At 40.2% G+C, this 26,181-nt stretch overlaps 1 pseudogene; it reads right to left on the bottom strand.

The window, feature by feature from the left end:
- Window positions 1-5,218: 5,218 nt before the first annotated feature.
- LOC131552967 (NACHT, LRR and PYD domains-containing protein 12-like) overlaps window positions 5,219-26,181 on the bottom strand; it is a 47,160-nt pseudogene continuing 26,197 nt past the window's right edge.

The following is a 26,181-nucleotide window of genomic DNA, read 5'->3' as shown; positions in this document are numbered from 1 at the left end:
ATGCATTTTCCATCAATTTTACCTATTAATTACAGCCATTCAACATTACAGTATAATTGAAAGCCATTATTTTTAACATTTAATAGGCTCTGAACTATTAAGTGCTTTTAAAACAATCTTCAAATAAACTATAAATTGTATGCATAAACTATACAGATTAATCTTTATTAATCAGCGACTAGAGCAGTCGAGTGATTTCTCTTTTTCCTTGATTTATATTAATGACAGACTTCAGCAGGTTTCACTTTAAAAGCAGCGCTGTCTCTTTAAAACCTGATGCACATGACGCAGATCTGACACATATCCTATTTTCTCCAAACTGTTTACGGTCATTTAAGACTTTATAACTCATTTAAGACTACGTTTACGAGGTAACTCGCCAAAACTGCATATTTTGACATAATTGTGTGTGTTTTTGTCCGTTGAAGCGCTACTGGTGCGCTGTGTACTGCGGCTCGGTGTATATGTACAGCTGAACGAGCAGCCTTTCAAACTTCACTGCACCATTTAGGCGGCGTAATGTTACGTCAGAAACGAGGATACAATTGCAAGTAAAACTCTTTATTTAAAGTCAGAACAGATGATGATGATGATGATAATAGATCCGGGTGAAGCAGGCGGTGGCACAGGGACTTTGATGGTCAGACGTGGCGTGATGGATGAAGTGCAGCGTGCTCTGATGACGGATGACGGGAACCAGACACATAGACGATCCAACAAGACGTGAAACCGGAACACAGGAACTGAAGACGGGACACGAGGCACGGAAACAGGATCAGACAACATAGACTTCATGAAACGATCTGACAAAGGAGATGAGAAGGTGGTAAGTATTTATAGGAGGTGAGATGAGTGGCAGCTGGTGATGAAGAGTGATAGCAGCTGGATACTGATCAACGGTAACGATCCGGACACACCCACTCACACACATGTAAACAACAAAGCACGAGACTAGAGAGACATTGGATCTATGAACCGTGACAGTACCCTCCCCTAGGAACGCCTCATGGCGTTCCCAGAACCTACCTGTCGATTGTAATCATCGATAAGGGAGTGATCCAGAATGTCTCTAGCAGGTACCCAACTTCTCTCCTCTGGACCGTAACCTTCCCAGTCCACCAAGTACTGGAATCCGCGTCCCCTCCGCCTTGAGTCCAGCACACGATTGACCGAATAATTGGGTTCTCCATCTACAAGTCGCGGCGGGGGAGGAACCGGTGTTGGCGGATTAATACGAGAATGAAATACGGGTTTAATTTTGGATACATGAAAGACGGGGTGAATCCTCCTGTACACTGGAGGCAGGTTGAGGCGGACTGCCACCGGACTAATGATCTTGGTGACAGTAAATGGGCCAATGAATTTGGGAGCAAGTTTATTAGACACGGAGCGGAGAGGAATGTTCTTGGTAGAAAGCCACACTTTTTGACCAGCGATGTATACGGGAGGCCTAGACCGGTGGCGATCGGCTTTGGCCTTGGTGCGCAACCCCACCTGGAGTAGAGTCTCACGGGCTCTAGTCCACGTGCGATGACACCTCTGGACGAAGGCGTGAGCGGAGGGGACCGCGACTTCGGATTCCAGACTAGGAAAAATTGGTGGCTGGTACCCTACGCTACACTCAAACGGAGATAGGCCCGTAGATGACACTGGCAACGTGTTGTGGGCGTACTCCACCATATAAAGTTCTTCCATGAGGAAGGATTCTTGGAAACCAAACATCGTAACGTTCTTTCCAAATCCTGGTTGGCTCTCTCAGTTTGGCCATTGCTCTGGGGGTGGAACCCTGAGGACAGACTGACAGTCGCCCCCAGAAGCTTACAAAATTCTCGCCAAAATTTGGACACAAATTGGGGTCCTCTGTCAGAGACCACGTCTGTCGGGAGGCCATGTAACCGAAAGACGTGGTCAACGACAATCATCGCTGTCTCCTTGGCTGAGGGTAATTTGGGCAAGGGAATGAAATGAGCCGCCTTCGAGAACCGGTCCACCACGGTCAAAACTACCGTGTGACCCTGAGAGGGGAGGCGGTAACAAAATCTAGCGATGTGGGACCAGGGTCTCGAAGGGACCGGCAGCGGTTGGAGTAACCCATCTGGGGGTCGATTGGAAGTCTTACCAGTGGCACAAACTGAGCAAGCCAAAACAAAATTGTGAATGTCACGAGCCATGAGAGGCCACCAGAATCGTTGCTTGACTAAAAATCTAGTGCGAGTAACTCCTGGATGACAAGCCACATTGGAAGAATGCCCCCACTGAATGACGCTGGACCTCAGACCCTCAGGCACAAATAAACGATTCGGTGGGCAACCGACCGGAGGCGTTACCCCTTCTAAGGCCTTCTTGACCTTCGATTCGACCTCCCATACAAGTGTGGAGATGAATAGAGTCTCCGGTAAAATGCACTCGGGAGTAGACGGGCGTTCGGAACGATCAAAAATGCGCGATAAAGAATCGGGTTTGATGTTTTTGGAACCCGGGCGGTACGAGAGAGTAAAATCGAAATGACCGAAAAAAAGTGCCCACCGAGCCTGCCTGGAGTTCAATCTTTTAGCCGTCCGAATGTATTCTAAGTTCTTGTGATCGGTCCAAACGATAAAAGGTACCCCCGACCCTTCTAACCAGTGCCGCCACTCCTCCAATGCTAACTTGACTGCCAACAACTCTCTGTTCCCAATGTCATAATTGCGTTCGGCAGGAGATAGACGATGAGACAAAAACGCGCAAGGATGCATCTTGTCGTCTGAGAGAGAGCGCTGGGATAACACTGCTCCTACCCCACCTCTGATGCATCGACCTCCACCACGAACTGACGTGATGAATCAGGGGTTGTCAGAATGGGGGCTGAAACGAAGCAACCCTTCAGTTTGGCAAACGCAGCCTCGGCTGCGTCTGACCACCTGAACGTCGTTCTGGGGGAGGTCAAGACGGTCAGAGGTGCGGCTAGTTGGCTGAAGTTGCGAATAAACGCCGGTAGAAATTGGCGAACCCCAGAAATCTCAGTAGGGCCTTACGAGACTCTGGACTTGGCCACTCTACCACAGCCTTGATCTTCTCAGGATCCATGCGCATTCCCTCAACCGACACGATGTATCCTAGGAATGGAACAGACTGTGCATGAAAAGCGCATTTCTCCGCCTTGACAAAAAGCCCATTCTCTAGCAACCTCTGAAGCACTCGTCGGACGTGCTGCACGTGTTCCTGGAGAGAAGAAGAAAAAATCAGTATATCGTCCAGGTAGACATAAATGAACTGATCTATCATATCTCGCAGCACGTCATTGACGAGTGCCTGGAAGACCGCTGGACTATTGGAAAGCCCGAAAGGCATAACCAAGTATTCAAAATGTCCTCTGGGGGTGTTAAACGCGGTCTTCCACTCATCCCCCTCCCTGATGCGGACCAAATGATAAGCATTACGTAAATCTAATTTTGTGAAGATGGATGCTCCTTGCAACCTCTCGAAGGCTGAAGACATCAACGGCAAAGGATAAGTATTCTTTACCGTGATGTTGTTCAACCCTCGGTAGTCAATACAAGGTCGCAGAGATCCGTCCTTTTCCCCACAAAAACCCCGCCCCGCTGGAGAAGAGGAAGGGCGAATGAACCCTGTTGCTAGAGAATCAGAAATATATTTCTCCATAGCCTCCCTCTCTGGTGTCGAGAGTGAATATAACTTGCCCTTGGGCGGAGCCGTACCTGGTAATAAATCTATGGCACAGTCATAGGGACGATGCGGAGGGAGAGAAGCAGCCCGAGACTTACTGAACACCTCCTTCAGGTCCAGGTACTCCGCGGGCACATTAGACAGATCCACTGCCTCCTCCTGCAACACAGGGACAGAAACAGACGGACAAGCAGACAATAGACAAGACTTATGACACTGATTACTCCACAAAGACACAGACTTGAGCTGCCAGTCCACTTTAGGGTTGTGACGGGTGAGCCAAGGGTGACCAAGGACAATGGGTGCAAGGGGAGTGTCCAGGATAAAGAAAGAGATGATCTCAGTGTGGTTGCCTGATGTGATGAGGGTGATGTCTTCTGTGGCAAAAGTGATGGTGGGAAGTTCTTGTCCATTAAGTGCGTGTACAGCAATCTGATGTGTGAGGGGTTTGAGGGGAATCTTGAATTGGCGTGCGAATGAGTGGTCCATGAAATTACCTTCTGCCCCGGAGTCCAAGAGTGCTTGACAGTCGTGAGTGAGTGTTGACCATCTCAGTCTTACCGGGAGAAGGGTAGATGTTGATGAGGTCTTCTCAGCGGAGATCCCACCCGACAGTAGCCTCACACTTACTATCGGGCTTGGCCTTTTACCGGACAGTTGTAAGCATAGTGTCCGGCCCTCCACAGTATAAGCAAAGGCCCTGGGACCTCCGCCTTTCCCTCTCCTCCCGGAAAGCCGAGCTCGACCAACCTGCATGGGCTCGTGATCGCCGACGGGCTGACCACGCCCCGCCTCCAAATCGTGGACCTCGGCACCTGCCAGAGGGCGTCTACTCGTAGCGTGACCTCCCACTCGGGCTAGTCGAGCATCAACTCTGAGGGCTAAGGCGATGAGTTCATTAAGAGATTGAGGCAGGTCCAAAGCATAGATCTCTCTCTGGACGCGGTCAGCCAGCCCATGCAGGAACATGTCCCACTGCGCCTCCTCGTTCCATTTGCTCTCCGCTGCTAGGGTCCGAACTCGATTGAGAAGTCTGACACTGATCTCTCTCCTTGACGTAAATCAGCCAGCATTCTAGCAGCTTCTCTTCCGCCGGCCGCCCGGTCGAAAACTCTTTTCATCTCAGCGGAGAGCTCCTGGAACGAGACGCAGCACGGATCTTCATTTTCCCACACCGCCGTTCCCCATAACGCCGCTTTCCCAGTCAGGAGGGTAAGTACGAAGGCGACTTTGGATCGCTCAGTCTGAAAAGTCTTGGGTTGGAGAGAAAAATGCATGGAACACCGGGTTAGAAAGGCTCTGCAAAATTTTGGATCACCTGAATAGGGCTCTGGGGTTGGTAGGCGTGGCTCCGACTGGGATGGGCTCTCCGATGGTGTGGGGAGCGGCGGTGTGGGCGGCGCAGTGGGAACCCGTAGCTGTTGGATCTGCTGGGTGAGCTCGGACACCTGCGCCACTAACGCCTGCACAGCGACCAGTCTCATTTAAATTTCTTTCTTGAATGTCCAGACGAGCCATACTGTTACTCAAACAGTCCTCCATGGTTGGCGCTGATGTACTTGCTGTATCCATTCTTGGTCAGATCGTTCTGTTACGTCAGAAACGAGGATACAATTGCAAGTAAAACTCTTTATTTAAAGAACAATGTACAGGACTCCTTGAGCTAGTCGCATCCAAAGCAGTATCTACAGCCCTCACATTCTTACTATCCTCAACTAAAGTTTGGATGCGTGTCTCTAGTTCTAAAACCTTCTCTGTCAGCCTAACTATTTCCCTGCATTTATCACATGTGAATCCCTCGCTGCTGACAGAGACAGATAAACTATACATGTGACAAACAGTGCAAACAACAATAGCAGGAGAAGAAGCCATTACTCACCGTGATTGATGAATGATACCAACTTAACTTACCACTTACCACTGTTGTTTGATGAACTCGTGAAAAACGGAGTGAGAGAGAAATGAAAATGGAGCAAGAGAAAAAGAAGAGAAAACAATAGGAGAGGATAGAAACGCGAATGGAACCGTGAGTGACAAGCTCAGTTGGTCTAACTGGCTGGTTTTAAAAGCGAACAAATAAAAATTAGTTAGATTAGTTTGAAAGATAACACCAGAAATATGGTGGGAATTAAGTTATATATTATCACTTTAAACAACAGGGAGTGAAAGTAAGGTAGAGATTCAATAAAATGCAAAGCTACACGGAGCTACAATCGCAAACCGGAGAAGCTACACGGAGAAGCAATCGATGCCCAAACTCTAGCGAATGCCGAGCATTCACAGCAATGTGTAATCTCAAGGTTATACAAGCAATAGCCTCAAAACCCACATGTGTACACACACTTCCAACACACATTTATGTTCAGACAACTTGTAAAGTGAATTTTGCATCCAATGACCCCTTTAACTTTCAGGGTCGGTCTTCTGTCACAGATCGGTGTTGCAGAACACACAAGCACACATGATGCATGATTACACAAGCGCAAGATGAAGGCAGAAGGCAGTCTTTAAAAAATCCACAGGCAAATAATCCACATAAGAGAACAGCAACAATACATCCAACAACGACACCTGACAACAATGAACAGAATCAAAGCAACTTAAATACATGAGCAAACAAGGATAACTGACAACACAGACCTGTACTGAATGATGAATCAAATCAACAACCATGACAACCAACACAACAGGGAAAATGTGCAAACTGAAAGTCCAAATTAAGTGATATTGTGACAAGAAGTGTGCAATTCACGCAATCTGTTAAATAAATGCAACCTGTTTAACAATTATGATTAAGAAAGCACCACTTGTCTTGCACTTTTGAAAGTTTAAAAACAACAACAACACAACCTGATTACGGCCATATTTCATAATTATGCCAAATGTTAGGGCATTAAATTATTTCTAGTAAACATGGTTAAATTATTGGATTTTTAGCCAGTTATACATGTCATACCAGAAAGAAGAAATGTACAAGCAATTTTGAAATACACAATTATGATGATCTTTATTAAATCTATGCTTGAGAAGCTTTCATTGATTTTCCTTGGTTTTCAGTGGTGTATAAAATATATTACCTACTTTTTTAATGTCCCTTGGATAAAAAAAAAACACTTCACACTCCATTCATACTATGTTGATACAAATCATACTAATTGTGTATCATTTTCCTTGAAAACCTTCAACTTATCAAAATCTCACTCATTGTTCATGATGGTAAATAATGAACATTATTCACAAGGCGCTGAATTATTGACCATTAGAATAACAGACGTTTTTTGTCAGGTTGTTCATAATCACACTGAAAGTTATATATAAAACTGCATTTAAAAATGAAGACAGTGCCTTAAAAAAAAGTCAAGAAAAAACGAAATAGTAAAAATAAATAAATAAATATGCATCAGCGCAGCCATTACTGCAGCTGTGTTCAGAGGTAGGAGGGGGAAAAAACAGTAAAAGAATGTGAAAATTTAGATGGAAACTTTAATAATCATCATATATAAATATGTAAATTATTAAAAAAAGTTACAGTGTATCGCTGGTAGATACATTTACAATATCAATATCAATCTCCTAAGTAGTTGGACTTTGATTTTCTCAAAATTAAACTTGTAAAACCTAAAAAAGTTAATATTCAAGGATAAAGTTTATATTGATAAGTGAATCTCATTCTCCCATCATAATCAAAGCTGTCCAATATTGCACAATAAATCTCTTATTTACACCATGTCCACGTTGATTAATTTAATCACTTACCATCACTTGTTTGCAGTGTGTATTGAGTGTTACAGTATGGAAATAGAATTGTTGCATCATTCTAAATAAACAGATTATGATCCACAAATAAATGTAAAGAGATAAACAAAAATTAAATATATTGACAAATAAATAGAATGTGATTCACAAATAAATATTTAATTAAATTAATTCAATTTACAAATAAATAAAATGAGATTTGCAAATAAAAAAATTAAATAAAAAAAACATTCACAAATACAGACTTCTGGCATGAAACTGTACATGGTGCAGTCTAGGTCTAATTCAATCTGACCAAATGACATCATTATCACATGGCACAGCTGATTGGTTCGCTTCTGTATCGGTAGCCAATGAGCTCGATGCTCAACATTCAAATATATGACTAGTGCTTGCTGTAGCAGTTTGTAGCGTGCTCCAGAAACCCTCCACCTTCCCCAGCTCCACCTGTATAGATCTGCTACGAGGTGATTCATGTATGCTATAGGGGGTTATTTCATGTATATTATATGTGCAGCAGCAGTATTTCTTACATGCTCACAGCAGCATGTTGTGGATGTATTGGCAGTAGCAAACCTCGGTACTTGCTCTGCCGCAGCAGCAGCAGCGTATCAGATCTATGGCGGTTGTATCCGCGGGTAATCCGTGGATCGGGTGGGTCATGTAATAAAAAAAAAACATTCTAATTAATTGCGAGCGTGTCGTGGGTGGATGAGATAAATCATTAGCGATGCAAATATTCTCTAAAATATAAAACGTGTTTTAAATTCATTTTTTCATCAGGCAGACAGACACAAAGACGGCTCCAACAACGTTTTGTTCCGTCCTCCACGCAGTGCCAAATCACACCAGGAGCGAAGCAACTGGATTCGCGAGACCACAAGATTCTGGGATGCTTCTGAAACGTGCCGTGGCGGGGCCGGTATAAAATATATACATATCCATGGGTATAAACACAAGCATTGACTTGACTAGAGCGACCGTGATCAGCTCCGGTGGCCGCGTCGGAGTCGTAATGCACGACAGACGTGATGCGCAGATCAGCTCTCACTGAATATGCTGTTAAAAATTAACCATCCATTTAGTGCTGGGCGGTATACCGGTTCATACCGAATACCGGTGTTTATTTTTCTTATGATATGAATTTTTAAAAGACCGCAATACCGGTGTCATTTAAATAACGTTCGGAACGCGACACACTGTTTGAGAGGGGTCTCTTTTCACTATTGCACTGTGACGAGGACACAGCTGTATGTGTTACTAAGCGTGAAAGTTCTGAAGCTGTAGAACACAGAAGAACTCATCCACAATATCCACCGCCCGCTGCCATCAGCTCCCGCGTCTCACACACACGAGCGCGACTTTACCACTATTAGCAACTTTCAGACCCTATTAGAGGCTTTTTTTCCATAGAATATACAAACTGATAAACCTTAGCTATGGTTCAGTTGGAAGATGTCTCCAGTGCTGCCCCGCGAGCGCGAGATCTGACTCCCGGCGCAGCGTCGCGTCTCTCTGCGTCTGTTCTGTGCAGCGAGCGGCAGAGAAGCACCGCATTCAGCCGGCCGTACCGCAGCAGAGTCGTCAGTAAATGAGTACAAAACAGCGTTTCCAAGCACCTGCCGCTAACTGACTGTTTGGAATTATAAATATGAGCATAGTTCGTCTGTTAATATTATGAACTTTTTTGTTTGTTTGTTTTTTTTTTTTAGTTGGCAGTGCACTGCATGAGACAAAAAAGTAATATAGCCAAAACCACCACATAGCCGCTCTTTAGTGTAACTTTAGATGCATGTTGATTTTATTGGACGATGTCTCGATTATAAATGATAGTGACTCCTGGTTAACATGTATTAACGAGTCGCTCATCATGACAGTAAAATAGGGCATTCCAAGTCAATCTTTTTCCTCTCTCAAACAGTAGAAAATGTGGTTAACACCCGGTCATGCATGAAAAAAATAAATACCGTCTTATACTGTGAAACCGGTATAATTTTGAAAAATACCGTGATATACATTTTTGGTCATACCGCCCAGCACTACCATCCATTCATCATATCATCGTGCAAAACTAAGAATTAGTCTAATTAGAATCATTGTCATGTGACGATCGGGTGCAGGTCGGGTCGGTTATTTAAATCAGAGAAAAATATAAGTGCGGGTGGGTGGCGGGCGGATAATTTATTTGAAGCAGTGGATTCGGGTGACGTTTGAGCACATCCGCGCATCTCGACCTCCTATGCATTTATAGGTGGCTGATGTGGAATTTGAATTTGTGGATTTTGAAACATTTCTAGTGACAAGATGTGCTGACAAATCCACAAGTTTGTGGACTCCACCTACCGTTTACACTACACTTCACTGACAAATCATAGCACGTTCTTGCTACTGTATATCCAATCAGATTTTGCTTTACAATCGGGGAGGGAGAAGATTTGCACCTCTGTATGCAACTGCATTTTATGAACAATTCGTTCAAATTGAGCTGAAGTGCCATTTTATGGTTAAACCCTGTTTGTGACATAAAAATATATGTGTGAATATGTTTTTTATTTGCAAATCTCATTTTACTTATTTGTAAATTTAATTTACGCTTGTGATTCATTTGTGGATCTCATTCTATTAATTTGTCAATATGTTTAATTTTTGTTAATGGGCTATTACCTACAAAACAAGACAGTGAAACACAACACATGACAGTGTGATGCTGTGTGTCTCTGTGTCTTCAGTCTCTGTTGATTGTGTGACTGGGACGTCTCTGTAGCGGCTCCTTATTCACCATCAGCTGATCCTGAGGAAACTGGACTGACGTCTCAATACTGAGAGTCCTACAATAAAACACACAGACAGTCAGATATGAGTCTTACTGCTGTCACATCACATCAGCAGATCCAGCTCAGAAACACACAGTATATTCATATTACAGACAGAGATATGAATGAACAACTGATCATAGATTAATAACAGTAAATAATCAACAACTCTCTTCATCACTTTCACACAGCGACACTGGAAGAGATGAAAATATGCATGTATTCATAGATCAGTTACATCACAGAATTAAACTCTTATTAAACAGTTTGAAATACTTTGAAATAATGTTATCTTATATTCTCCAATTACACACAAGGCATTTTACTGAACTTTAAAGGTCCCATATTGTCAAAACTGAAATTTCCTGGCTTTTTTTCTTGACAACTGAGGTCTAGGGGCTATGTAAATCCCATATAAGTTTCAAAACAGTCAATCCACAGTAAAATGCACACAGCCTGCATAAAGTAGCTATGCTTTTTCACAAGGCGCTGTGACTTCCGTGAAAATGTGATGTCCGAACTACTTAGTCACCACCTTCAGTCACCACCCCAAGCACCGCCCACCGTCCCACCCTTCTTTTGCCAAACCCCCAGACAACATCGGTTCCATGCTATTGCTGAGCAACAACAACAAGGAAACATGTCAAAAAAGGTTGACTTTATTGGACGAAACCAGATCGGCCGACCTGTAATGTTACACGCTCACTCAAAGGAAGGACAATCTGACAGGATGGTTGCTTTGAATGGGCCGCCTCCCGTTTTCCCTTTGTTTTGCCTCCAGCTAGTGCTGTGACGTAATGGTGACGTCGGCCTTAAAAGGGTTTATACATGACCCCAGTTACCTGTGGTTGGCCTGGCCATGCGTCAGTCAGAAAACAACAGGCCAATCAGAAGAGAGGCTCATAAATATTAATTAGACAGGCCAAAATCAACCTGTTCTTAGCAGAGCTCCTGAGAGAGGAGCTGTAAAAATATATTGAGATGGTTTTTGGTACTTAAGGACATCAAAACCTAAAATAAAACTCCAGAAAAGTGTAAAATATGTGACCTTTAAAAATTTAACTAGATAAAAAAAGTTTGTCTAGACAAACTTCAAGTTGGCTTGAGAAAGCCGGGCCAGAAAGTTTGAAAAAGTTTGAAAAGTTTAAAAAGTTTTAAGTTTGATGGTTTTCAGTCTGAAATAGTTTAAAGTAGTTTTAATAGCTTAAAGATAATAGATAGAGTCAGATTATAGACAGACAGATAGATAGGAAATATTAGATAGATAGATAGTTAGATAGATAGATAGGGTGGTTACCAGGGTATTGCTATGCGGTTGCTAGGGTACTTGAAATGGTTGCTAGGGTACCCTGGGTGTTTGCTATGCTGTTGCTAGGGTACTTGGGGTGGTTGCTAGGGAACCTGGGTGGTTGCTAGGGTACTTGAGGTGGTTTCCAAGGTGTTGCTATGCAGTTGCTAGGGCACCCGGGGTGGTTGCTATGGTACTTGGGGTTGTTGCTAGGGTGTTGCCATGCAGTTGCTAGGGTACCAGCGGTGGTTGCTAAGGTGTTTCTATTCAGTTGCTAGTGTACATGGGGTGGTTGCTAGGGTGTTCCTATGTGGTTGCTAGGGTATCTGGAGTGGTTGCTAGGGTGTTGCTATGCAGTTTCTAGGGTACTCGGGGTGGTTGCTAAGGTGTTGCTATGTGGTTGCTAAGGTACATGGGGCAGTTGCTTAGGTGCTGCTATGCAGTTGCTAAGGTATTCAGTGTGGTTGCTATGGTGATGCTATGTGGTTGCTAAGGTACTTGGGGTTGTTGCTAAGAGGTTGCTATGTGGTTGCTAGGATACCCGGTCTGGTTGCTAGGGTCTTGCTGTGTGTTTGCTAGGGTATTCGGGGTGGTTGCTAGGGTCTTGCCGTGTGGTTTCTAGGGTACCTGTGGTGGTTGCTAGGGTGTTGATATGTGATTGCTAGGGCATTCTGGGTGGTTGCAAGGGTGTTGCTATGCGGATGCTAGGGTACTCTATGTTGCTATGTTGGTTTGGATAGTTGCTGGAGTGTTGCTAGATAGATAGATAGATAGATAGATAGATTTATTTATTTTAATGAACTTTAAAAATTTTAATAATAATAATATACTTACAATAGTCTAATGTCTCCAGTTTATAATGTGGATCATCCTTCAGATCAGAGAGTAACTTAAGAGAATCTTCTAGTTTATTCCCAGTCAGATTCAGTTCTCTCAAGTGTGAAGGGTTTGATCTCAGAGCTGAAGCCAGAGCAGCACAACCTTCATCTGTGACGCCACAATAACTCAACCTGTAGAGAACAATGACTGTTTTAATTGTAGTTCAAGTGACTATAGTTTGTTTTTGACTTGGAGAGGAGATATAATGACAGATAGAGAGAATGAGATTTATGCATATGTGTCTATTCAATCATGAAGCACATGACAAAGTTGAATGTGAGATATTAGCTGTGTACAAAACTGCTCCCTATCCCCTATATAGTGCACTATATAGGGTATTGGCCATTTTGTTGTGATGTCCAAATTCTGAGTGAATAACTTCATTCCCTACATTCGTTCACTATTTAATATCCACAGTGTACTCTGATTTCGAGTGTACATCCAATGTACACTAACCAAAGTACTATTTCCCACAACAAAACGCAGAGAGGACTGACGAGCTGGAAGAGAGCGGAGCAAGAGAGTTTGAATGAGAGATGCAGTTTACAACTTTCTTATTTGTGCTTTAATGTCTATTTCATGCATTATCGATATTAAAATTAGGGATGGGTTGATCTGATCTTATATCGTGATCAATCTTGAAGATGTCCACAATCTACTTTTCAAGTGAATTGTAGAGATTGTGATCTTTTTTATGTACTCGCAATAAGCAGGCATGTGATCAGCTGGAGACAAAAAAAAAAAAGAAGGAAAACCTGACCACACCCCCTATCCACGCCACTGGCAATTATTATTCCTAAAAAATAATAATAATAATAAATTAAATTAAAAGATACATCTTACATTACAATAATACAATTATACATAGGCAAGGTAAGGCAAGTTTATTTATGTAGCACATTTCATACACAGTGGTTATTAAAAATGCTTTACATAAAAGGAAGTGAAATAGTCATTAAAAAAAGGCACACAATAAAAACAAGGAATTAAAAATAATAATAAAAACAAGATATAAAAATTGATTTAAAAAAATGTAAAACAGTTAAGAATAGAAAATGATTATACATAGTGCAATCAGTTCGGACGTAGCACAGTGCTCATTTAACAAATGCACAGCTAAGATGAGTTTTGAGTCTGGATTTAAATGTGGCTAATGTTTTAGCACATCTGATCTCTTCTGGAAGCTGCTTCCAACTGTGGGCGGCATAATAGCTAAAAGCAGACTCCCCTTGTTTTGTGTGAACCATTGGTATTTCTAACTGACTCGATCCTAATGATCTGAGTGGTCTGTTAGGTTTACATTCAGTGAGCATATCTGCAATGTATTTAGGTCCTAGGCCATTGAGTGATTTGTAAATGAGTAAAAGTACTTTAAAATCAATCCTAAATGTAACTGGAAGCCAGTGTAAGGACCTGAGGACTGGTGTGATATGCTCAGATTTTCTGGTTCTAGTCAGAATCCTGGCAGCAGCGTTCTGGATGAGCTGCAGCTGTCTAATGGTCTTTGGAAGGCCGGTGCGGAGACCATTACAATAATCCACCCTGCTGGTGATAAAGGCATGAACAAGTTTTTCCAAGTCTTGACTGGAAACAAAACATCTAAATCTTGCAATGTTTTTGAGATGATAGTACGCTGATTTAGTTACTGCTTTGACATGACTACTAAAACTAAGGTCTGTCTCCAGAAACACCCCAAGATTTTTGCCTTGATTTTTGGTTGTTTGAGCCCTAGAGTCAAGGTATGCATTCACCTTGAGAACTTCATCCTTGTTTCCAAATGCAATGACTTCAGTTTTCTCCTTGTTTAACTGAAGAAAGTTCTGGCACATCCAACAGTTAATTTCATCAATGCATTGGCAGAGGGAGTTGTAGAAAATTAGCTTAAAAGGGAATTGTATATAAATAATTACAATTAATTATGATTAATTACAATTATGTATATCGGCTGACAGTAATAACTGTAGCAGAATTAAATTGCCATCAACTGATCTGTTCGTCCAGCGACCATTCAGTGTAAGTTCATATCAACTCTAAGTAAGGATATTTAGATTAAGAAAATACTTTCCTAAGTATTAACCCTCTGGGGTCCGAGGTCATTTTGGGGCCCTTGAGATGTTTTGACATGCCCTGATATTTGTGCTTATTTCAGCTACTTAAAACATACTATTGACAAACATGTAATATTTTTTTGTATTCAGCACAAACTGTGCTACAATAATATGTGACCAAGATGGATGTACATGTTTGCAATTTTTTAGAAAAAGAATATTATGCATGGTTAGTAAGTTTTGGGGGAAAAAATGTAGCTGAAATAAGGTCTTAAATCCCACACTAAATAGTTCTGAATAAGACTTTTGAGTAATCAGTCTTGTAGGCTAGAATATTTACTGCTTACTCATTCACAGAAAACAATATATTGATTTAAAATTTTCAAGACATGTTTTGTGATCGAGGGTCTATATGCGAGGGAGTGGCAATGGCCTTGAATATTAAGTGAGTCTCACCTGAGAGACAAAGGGCCCTCCCCTAATGGCCCATCAGTGTGACTGTGACTGAGGCAGGTAAGAGAGAATGTGAGGAGATTGAAAAAAAGGTTTTTTTAAATTATTTGTATTTTATTTACAACACAGTATAATCAAAACATACATAATGAAGGTCAAAGACACATTATTGTGCACACTGATCTAACCACAGAGATGTGAACAGACTTTGAGTCATTCCTGCAGCAGATTCTGTTCAACAAGTGAAACAAGGAAATCATACCTGATATTTACGTGTGTTATTTAAGTGTTTCTACTTCTTTCCATGGATTCAAGAAAAAAAAAAAAACACAATCAGTAGAAAAGGAGCTTGTTTTAACATAGAATATCAGTGTAGTTGAACATCTGGTGTTGGTACAGCGCTCTCAGAGGAAAACAGTTTGAAGAGACATCAGGATTCATCTGGTGCTGGTATCTGATTCAATAAAATACAAACAACCAAAAAAAAAAAAAAAACATTTGTGAGCATGTTAATATCAGGAACATCTGTATATATATATATATATATATATATATATATATATATATATATATATATATATATATATATATATATATATATGTTTTGTAGCCATAGACTCACACATGCTTTGTACTATCATAAAAAAGAGAAAGAAATCTTATATCTGAGAAACTAATTATTATTGTTTAGCACGTTATTAAAATCTATTTCTGAACAGAGTAGGCTATTAATAATAAACATGTACTAAACATACTTAGACTCGTAGCATTCATCATGTTACAGTGTACACTCATATTACTTTTATTGTTTTATATAGAGATGAAAACATCATCACGACGTAAGAAATTTAAATACAATGAACTGCCTATCATATTCAAAATGTTTTACACGATTTCAAACATTGTAGTCAGGAATTATAGTTTGGGAAAAACCCAACTATGATTTTGTAGTCATATAGTCTAGTATGTATGATATTATAGTAGCCTATGATATGATTCTGTAGCCACAGACTCAAGCATGCTTTGTACAATAAAAGGATGTACTTTGTACTATAAAAAATGATATTTTATATCTGAGAAACTAATTATTATTGTTTAGCACGCTATTAAAATATATTTGTGAACAGAGTATTAATAATAAACATGGTCTAAACATTCTTAGACGCGTAGCATTCATCATGTTGTCGTTTGGGGAAAACCCAACTAACTGTTAGTAAATCTGTTCAAGTTTATGTCACAATAAAACGTTAACTAATGCAAAAAAGAAACATTACTTACTCATCAGATTGATCTCCTCTACTGGATGAAATCGTGTTCTTCTTTGGAGGGAAATCCTGCTTTTACTCGGCACGTCTTCAAGAAACGAACAGTAGCCGCGATGAATCTCCTCAGTCTTTGTTTGTGTTGGGCGTTTGCATGTGCGCATGTCCCACGTGGCTATTTACATATGAACTGCGCGAGCCGCGCGGGGGCGGGATCACATTAGAGATAATGAGTCAGACGGGACAGACTGAACATCGTGTTGGTTTCATATGGATTACTTCATCACAGAATGTTTGTTTTCTATGAATTAATAGGTTTTTCTATGAATTAATTAGAGAAAAGTCAATTTTTATGGCATAATGTCTTTCCTATAGGAAAGAGGTAATGAGATGCTCTGCATTTGCATTCCTTTGAGCAATAAAACTAGTGTTATCTGATGGGTTTCCATGGAACCAGGGGCCTAAAGTCCTTGAAATACCTACTGGCACCGGGTATGTGTATTGGGTGTGGGGTCTGTGACTATTTGTTAATCTAATAACTAATTGATTTGTTAAATCAAATGCAAAATTGTGTGTCTGATTGGTCCAAATGCTACAGAGTCAATGGGGCTATAGTCATTTGGAGGTAAATCTGGGTAAATCTGGGTATCATCAGCATAGCTGTGATAGGCAATTTGGTTATTTCTCATTATTTGACTTAGTGGGAGCATATACAGGCTAAACAAGAGCGGTGCAAGAATTGAGCCTTGTGGGACTCCGCATGTCATGGACGTCCACTTAGACTTATGCTCTCCTATACTCACATAATAACCTCTCCCTTCTAAGTATGAGCTGAACCATTTGAGTACCATCCCAGAAAGCCCGATCCAGTTTTCCAGTCTCTCTAGAAGTATGTTATGATCAACAGTGTCAAATGCAGCACTATCTAGTAGTACAGAACTGATATTTTGCCAGAATCAGAATTGAAGCAAATATCATTTATTATCTTAATGAGCGCTGTCTCTGTGCTATGATACGCTCGGAAACCAGATTGAAGATTGTCCAGGTATCCATTTGAGTTTAAGTATTTGTTCAGCTGATTAAAAACTACCTTTTCAGTAATCTTACCTATGAAAGGAAGATTTGATATTGGTCTATAGTTGCTCAACATTGTGTTATCAAGATTGCGCTTTTTCAGAAGGGGCTTAACAACTGCAGTTTTCAGGGAGTTTGGAAAAGTCCCAGAAAGAAGTGAGGTGTTCACCACTTCTAAGAGATCTGCTTCTAAACAGTTAAGCACACTTTTGAAAAAAGATGTAGGAAGTGTTCAAGATAGCAGGTTGACGATTTAAGGTGCTGTACTATTTCTTCCAAACTTTTGCTATCAATTGCTTCAAAAACAGACATAGTCACTTCTTTTTGAAATTGCGGTCGAATCTGTGTGATCTCTGCATAACTTGAGGATGTGCCAATCTCCTTTCTGATATTATTGATCTTCTCAGAAAAGAAGGAAGCAAATTCATTGCAGAGTTGTTTAAGTTACTGTTTATAAGGTTTGAGAAGAAGGTCTGTCTAGCTGTGGCTAGTTCCACATTGAAAGCATGAAGGCTGTCTTTATAGATGCTATAGTGAATTTCAAGTTTCGTCTTCCGCCACATCCGCTCAGCTTTTCTGCATTGTCTTTTCATACTCTGAACTGCTGTTGATTTTCTCCAAGATGATTTTGTCTGCCATTTTTCTTGCTGACTTTTTCAGGAGCAATATCATCAATAACATTCTTAACTTTTGAGTTAAATGAATCCAGGAGAAGATCAACAGAGTCTGCAGAAATGCTTGGTGTTAAAGATATAGCCTTCATAAATAGCGCACTAGTGTTCTCGTTAATGCATCTCTTTCTGACAGAGACAGATCTAGATTCAGTGGTAACAGAGATCAATATATCAAAGAAAATACAGAAGTGATCAGATAGTGCTACATCCTTAACAACAATGGATGAAATGTTTAGACCTTTACTGATGAGTAAATCTAGAGTGTGTCCACGATTGTGTGTGGGTTCATGCACATGCTGGATTAGGTCAAAAGTGTTTAAAACAGTTATATTTCTTTTGCAGTTTTGATTTCTGCATTATCTATGCGAATATTAAAATCCCCTGCAATAGTAAAACAGTCAAACTCTGAGGAAATCATTGATAACAGTTCTGTGAACTCTTCTTCAAAGTCTGGAGAGTATTTTGGAGGCCTGTAAATAATGATAAACAGAATGCGTGGAGCACCTTTCAGCACAATACCTAGATATTCAAAAGACAAATACTGGACAAATGACACTTGCTTGCATTGATAAACATCTTTAAATAGAGCAGCTACACCTCCACCTCTCCTAACAGTCCTGCAGACACTTATAAAGTTAAAGTTAGGAGGGGCTGTTTCATTTAGGACTGTTGCACTGCAGCTGTCTTCTAGTCATGTTTCATTTAGAAACATAAAATCCAAGTTGTTTGTGGTTATTAAATCATTGATCTGAAATTATTTATTTTTGTTATACAATAACAATAATACATACTACTGTACTGTAAAAATACAAATTTTATATTATTATAATAATATATTCAATCATATAATAATATATTACATATGTTATTAATAAAAGTTTTCATAGAACTGTTACTATTAAACCTGTCAAAAGTTTGGAAATATTACAATTATTGTTTTTGAAATAAATATCTTCTGCTCACCAAGACTGCATGTATTTAAGGGGCACCTATTATGCCCCTTTTTACAAGATGTAATATCGGTCTTGGGTGTCCCCAGAATGTGTCTGTGAAGCTTCTGCCAAAATAACCAACAGACCATTTATTATAACAGCTGGAAAATGTCATTTTTGGGGTGTGTCTAAAAAAAGAGCTGTTTTGGAGTGTATCACTATAAATGTGCTGCATATTCCTGCCCCGTCTCCAGAAGAGGACATCGGCTGTACATCTCTCTGCATTGCATATCTACAGCAATAAACAGCCGGTAGAGCAACATAACTGAAAGCGAGAGAACTGGTGTTCAGCCATACACATGGGAAGTCAAACGCACTGAAAGTGGGCGATGTTACAGAGCTCATGCTGCGCTGATCTGTCATTGGTGACCGCGCTACCGAACGAATCTCGCACTATGAATGGCGCGAACTAATCTCACAAGCGTGGCGCTGATCAGTTAAAAAATATTTAATGTACGCACACAAATGCGGTTGAAACGTAAAGCACTATAACGTCATGACATTCACAAAGGAGTCTGGAGTGATACACGTATTTAGGTAGATTTTGAGGTGCATTACCTTGAAAAATGAAAGTAATCCGCTGCGTCCTCAGTGGCTCAGATGTTGGGAGAAAATGAACACTCTTATGTTTAGTCTTACATCCAAACACAGAGCATCGGGATTGCTTGCGAGACACTGACTACGTTTACATGGGCATCAGTAATCTAATTATTTATCTTACTCTGAATAAGACAATATTATGATTAAGGTGTTTACATGAGTTGGTTTTAGAATAATCCTTTCATGTTCCCGTTTTGCATGTTATAGTACATAGATCGATTAATGGCATGCGTCATTATGTCACCACGTGACACCATCCGACGTCCAACCCAGAATTTCACGTATAAACATATAGTTTGTCTTCGTGATGATGCCATATACAGTTTTGGGTGTTTCATTTTTAATTTTATGAAAGCTTCAAGTGCAGTTAATTATTTGTACGTGCATACAGACGACGGTGGGGTTGAAGCTCTTTTATTTGCCGTCAAACGGTTGATCGCTGCCGTGAATGTGTCCTGTCGCAAAATGCGGCGAAAAGTCTTACACGACTATAATAGTGTGATTAAGGTGTTTACATGTCTGTACTACACTTGAATAATGCGACTAAAATACTCCACGTCTTAATTCGATTTGTGTTTACTTCGATTGTGACTTTAGCCAGATTAAGGTAAACAAAAATCTCTGTTTACATGGTAGACTCTTAATCAGAGTATTGTCTTAATCGTATTAAAATCGGAGTATTGATGTCCATCTAAACGTAGTCACTGTTGACGTTACAGCTGCTTGAGCACAGAGAAAATGGAGGACAGCATACAAACACCATGTAAAAGTGGATTTTGCATAATAGGTGCCCTTTAATAAAGTAATATTGCAAAATATTACTACAAATTAAAATAACTGCTTTCTATGTACATATATTTTAAACTGGCATCTATTGGCACTAGGGCTGCCAACTGTCCCGTATTAGCTGGGACGTCCCATATATTGGGCTTAATTGATGTGTCCAGTATTTGACCTGCGTTTGCCATTTTTGCTTTTGTTAATTGTATAATACATAAAAAGAAAACAATAGAATAGAATACAAAATAGAAAATGCAATACAAATAGATAATACAAAAAATATAATACAAATAGATAGAATACTATTCTTTTTTAAAGAATAGAATTAGAATAGAGAGTGCTAGAGTTAGAGGGTCAAATAAAGATGGAAGAGATGTGTTTTTAGCCGATTCTTGAAGATGGCTAAGGATTCAGCTGTTCGGATTGAGTTGGGCAGGTCATTCCACCAGGAGGGAACAGTTAATTTAAAAGTCTGTGAAAGTGATTTTGTGCTTCTTTGGGATGCACAATAAAGCAGCGTTCACTTTCAGAATGCAAGCTTCTAGAGGCACATAAGTCTGAAGTAATGAATTTAGGTAAAGGGGTGCAGAGCCAGTGGTGGTTTTGTAAGCAAACATTAATGTCTTGAATTTTATTCGAGCAGCTATTGGTAGCCTGTGCAAAGTGATAAATCGAATTGTATTGGTATATTTTTAATGTAGACATGTATTAAAGGAGTAATTGAATATAATTACAGTATTTTGTGATTAAGCTAGTTTGTGCATATATACTAAATGTATTAGACCACTGTTCTTCATGCAAATACCTAGAACCATGTAGACCAAGTAAATTTTTATACCATGGTATTGAGGTGCTATAGGCCTGTGTTTTTACTGGTTATCATTATGTATGCTATATGGAAGACCAAGGGTTAATTTTAATATCTCAAACAGTCAGAATAATTAAATTTCACCAAATAAAAATGAGGTTGGTTATTTTTTATCCACCTTTTTCTTCCTATGGGTGAGACTTCCGTTCATTAGCCGCTATAGGTAAATAATGTGCAGTAAATGGTAGAACTGTTTGCACTACAAACCATGTGTGTTCATAATTAAGACAATACATTAAAATAATATGGTAAGACACACCAATTTTCAATATCAAGCAGCAAAACAAACTGTTTTGTACAGCTGAAAATAGCTGAACGTGGATGAGACCGGAAGCTAGACCCATAGAATTTACAAATGGCCACGCCCATTTTTACGGCAAGAAAAAGGTGGATAGATGTTACTTTTTTTAATAATGAACATGAATTTACATCTGCATCCTAACAGATGTAATCCTGCATCCTCAAGCTACTGTCAAATGTGCATTTTTAAGAGACAAAAGTAATATTACTAATATTGCAGCCTGCACTGCAAACTGTGCTGAAGATACATGTAATCAAAGTCACACAACACAAACCTGTTTCATGATTTGAAACAATAGCCTATCACTCATTAGAACAGGGATCACCAGACTCGGTCCTGGAGCGCCGGTGTCCTGCAGAGTTTAGTTCCAACTTGCCTCAACACCACCTGCCAGGAAATTTCTAGTATACCTAGCAAGACCTTGATTAGCTGATTCAGGTGTATTTAAACTCTGCAGGACACCGGTGCTCCAGGACCAAGTGTGGTGACCCCTGCAAATATCTGCCTTTAAATTTGAAAGAAATAAAGGTTTGAAATTTATCATGATAATTATCTATATTGACTGATATAAAACATTTTATTGTGAATGTTTTTGGCCATATTGTCCAGCCCTACTTTCAAGGGAACTGAGTGACTAAAGAAAAGTTTCGATGCCATTTTCATTTAATGCCCGATGAAGTAGCATTTAAGAACACAGTGCCTCTTTGTGTGCAGCCATCACCGGGGAAACCGCTGTATTTATGCCGTTCCAAAGACACCAGAGACCTATTGACAGAGAATGAATGTGCATTTGCAATAAGCCTGTTTTTTTTTTTTGTTCAGATCAATACGAAAATCCACCCATGATTTTATGCAACAAACACACAAAGCTGTAAATTAAAAAACAAAAAAAATGGTTTAAAGGCTGAAATGTGATGTTTATAATTTTATAATTTTTTTTTTTTTTTTGTGAAAACCTCTATCTGAGCTGTAAATCATGATATTGGTTTAATATGTTACTAGACATTGCTCTATCCCGCTCATACCATAGAAATGTAATTTCTGCAGGTAACAAAAAGCCTTAAATTTGATTTTAAAAATCCTGCTGATACCATGTAGGCCTAAATAGTTAAATAAAATTCCTTCATTTATATTTGTTGATATTTGTGTTTTGAAAAGGAGGACAGACTGCATAGGACACAGACGATGAAAGGGGCCACAAATGGGGGTCCAGAAAACTCAGTGGAGGGGTGTAGCATGGGTCAAAGAAGAACACGGTACACTCTGACCAGGAGCGTTTAGACCCTTTTTAGACTGTCATTGACTTTCTTTGTTTGTTCAATTTGCACACTGAAAATGAGCTCTTAGTTTTGAACTCTCAAAGTGCATCAGATTAATGCATTTCTCCCGGGGGGTCGTGCCCCCGGACCCCCCTAGAGGGAAGCAGGCCCACCCACCACTGCCTCATTAAATCTTACGTGAGCATGATGTGAGCTCCCAATCACGTCTGCCAACGAGGTGCAAACAGAGTCCGAACGGCAAGGCAAAGGGTAAGTCCAGGAAACAAGGGCAAGAGTCAAAACATGAGAAAACCGGCAAGACTATGGCAACTAAGTGGGCTCCGTAGAGTAGCTAACACAATACAGCACTCGGCAATCTTACTGAGGAAGTCCATAGCTTAAGTAAGGCGTGAAATCAGTGCATTCAGTGTGTACGTAGGATCAGGTGAGCGTGTGATTAGTGCAGTCAGCTGTGTGTGTGGCGTCAGTGAAATGGGTGATGGGAATTGTAGTCTGTGGTGAAGTGCAACAGTTAGCGTAGTGCAAGAGTCCCTGTGGTGAGCGGGTGACCTCTGGTGGTGAACGAACAGAAGTGCATGGACAGGATTCATGACAAAAGTAGTGTGATGGTTAAGGAGCATTTCTTAGAATTCGTGCAATTAACGGATTCCACTGGTGCTGACATGACAGATGTTGTGCTTGAAAAACTGGGCGAGCTAGGGAATGATATAATGGATATGAGAGATCAAGGATATGACAACGGGTCAAATATGCGTGGGAAACACAGTGGTGTTCAAAAGAGAGTGCAGGACAAAAATCCAAGAGCGTTCCATGTCCTGTGCAGTTCTCACTCTCTTAACCTAGTAGTGAATGATGCAGCGTCGTGCTGCCTGCAGGCAGTGGAATTCTTTACAGTGATACAAGAGGTGTACAACTTTTTGGTGCTATAACGGTGAGAGTGGCCTTACAGTTAAGCCCCTTAGCAATACTAGATGGGAAAGCAGGATTGACGCACTCAAACCCATCCGACACCATTTAGGAGATGTTTATGGCACTCTTCTATCAATAGCAGATGACGACACACTGACAGGTGTTTGTGGTGTCAGAACCAGATGTGAAGCAAGAGGCATTGCTACCAAAATCAAAACCTACCCATTCCTGTGCAGTATCATAACATGGTACGACATTTTTTATAAATCAATTGGAGAACAACTGCACACTCACTTAAGCATATTTATTAACCAACGTTTCGGCTGCGTACATCTGTGTATAATTATCTTTGTTATTTATTCTGGTCTCCATGTTTATGAAATTATGCCAGACTTAATGGACTAGCAACAATTGCAATAGAGCACAAACTTGCGGAGAACATTAAAATCGAGGACGCAATCAAAGCTTTTGCCACTATGAAAGACCGACGCACACGCTTCTGAAAGGTATGCTTGTGTAATTAACATGTATGTATCAGTCAAGGAACATTGAAACCTCCAGTTCTTTTTTAGCTAAGTCCTGTGCAGAAATGTTGGTTTACATTCTGAACATTTACTACAATACAGAATTTGCATTTACATTTAAAATTAATTCATTATTATTATTTTCTTTGTACATAGAAGGAAAAAAAATAAATAAAATTCAAATAACATGTCAAGGTGCGGGTCTGATGTGGGTTTGTTTATGTTGTGTCCTGGTCTGTCTGGAGCACATGGCTGTCAGTTGGTATTTGTGTTTGCCATGTGCTCTATTGTCTATTGTTACCCCTCCCCTCTTGTTACCTTATTATCTTGTTAGGGTTAACACCTGTTTTAAATCATTAGTCACCTTTATATTCCCCCTCTTGTTTTCTGTCCTGTGCCAGATCGAATCGCTGCTTTGCTGAGTTAACCTGGCTCTTGTCTCGGTTGACTGTGAGCCTGTTCTTGCTGCTGTCAAGCCGAGTCTTGTATAGTTTCCTTTGCATTTATTTTATACTTTTTGATATTAGTAGGGAATTGTTCAACCGAAATTGTTCGGCCGAAAATAGCAAAAAAAAATCTCTTTCGGTGTTCGGCCGAATAAGCGAAAAGTTGAAATATAATAAATTGTACCGAACAATGACGTGACGCGGTCAAATAGAGGCGCGCACTAATGCAGGAAACACATCTGCAGTGTGGGAGTATTTAAAACTGTCAGAGAAAGACGCAAAAATCATTCCAAGCACGAAGCACCGACAGTTAGATGCGCTGCATCTCATGTCTCCGAGGAAAAGGTGGTCGATGCTGGTTACTATGATTGAAATAGCGAAATGGCCTCAAATGATAAACTGCAGAATGTTATGTATTGTAATGCACGCACGGATTGCTTGTATTCAAACAGCGCTGCAAGAGCTCGCGGCGCCAGGGTTCAAAGTCCAAAGCGCGAGGAACATCTGGCCTAAAACACTGTTACTCCTCATTTGCTAAGTAACTTTTTTTTTTTTTTTAAGACATGTGACAATGTGATAAGTGCGACAAAAATCTTCCCAAATTCATAATGAGAATCATTTAAATATCTGCATGCTGTTGTCAACAAAAAGCAGCACAGAGATCTTCCTAAGGGTTTCTGCCAAAATAAAGTCTAAGAAAAAGCAACAACTCCGTCAACATTCATAAATGTTAGTATTGTAATTTTACTGTTGTTCTGTAAAATGAAAAAATAAGACGATAATAATAATTACTCTACAACAGCTCTATACATTTATTATAACATTCACAATAGTGTTCAAATTGGGATCTGTAATATGTTTTAAAAGAATTATCTTCTGCTCAGCAAGGCTGCATTTATTTGTACAGTAAAAAATACATGCCTGATTCAAGAAGGGGGTATCAAAAATGGCCAAAAAAAATATTATTTTAGTAACTTATTAATTTTAAGTTAAATTGTGCTTTGTTGGTATAATGTCTGATAGAATGTTAAAAAAATTTCAGTGTTAAATAAATATTTTTAAATTGTTGTTTTGTAATTGATTTTTTTTAAAATTATTATTATTATTTGAAAAGCAGGACAAAACAGTAAAAAGCACATTTTGGCTATTTAATTTATGCAGTGGTGTAAAAAAAAAAAATAGGCCTACATGGGGGAAAAAATGCGAAAAACTGTGTTTTTTTAATTTTATTTAGTTCTGTGTTATCTAGTTCCTTGTTTTTTGAACTCTTGCCTTTTAGGTTTAGTTTTGCTTTTGTTTTTCCCTTTCCCCCATTTGCTCCTCCTTCGACTCTGGCTGCTGGACTCCCTACTGCCTGCCTCCTCCCTCCCATCTCTCGCTGCCCACCTCTACCTGCTTCCCTGCCCTTCCGGTTCTATCCATCCAGCTGCTCCGCTAATATCAGCCTCGTCCACCAGCCTCAGAAGATTCCAGTTAAGTCAGCCAGGCTTCTGCCTTCATCCTCCTGGAACCACTCTCCCGCTCGCTCTCACTGTCGCCATTCCCTGTGCCCTGGTGTTCATTGGAGA

Source organism: Onychostoma macrolepis, chromosome 14 (assembly GCF_012432095.1).
Source record: "Onychostoma macrolepis isolate SWU-2019 chromosome 14, ASM1243209v1, whole genome shotgun sequence".
NCBI classification, from domain to species: Eukaryota; Metazoa; Chordata; class Actinopteri; order Cypriniformes; family Cyprinidae; genus Onychostoma; species Onychostoma macrolepis.
This window is presented reverse-complemented; position numbering and strand designations above follow the sequence as displayed.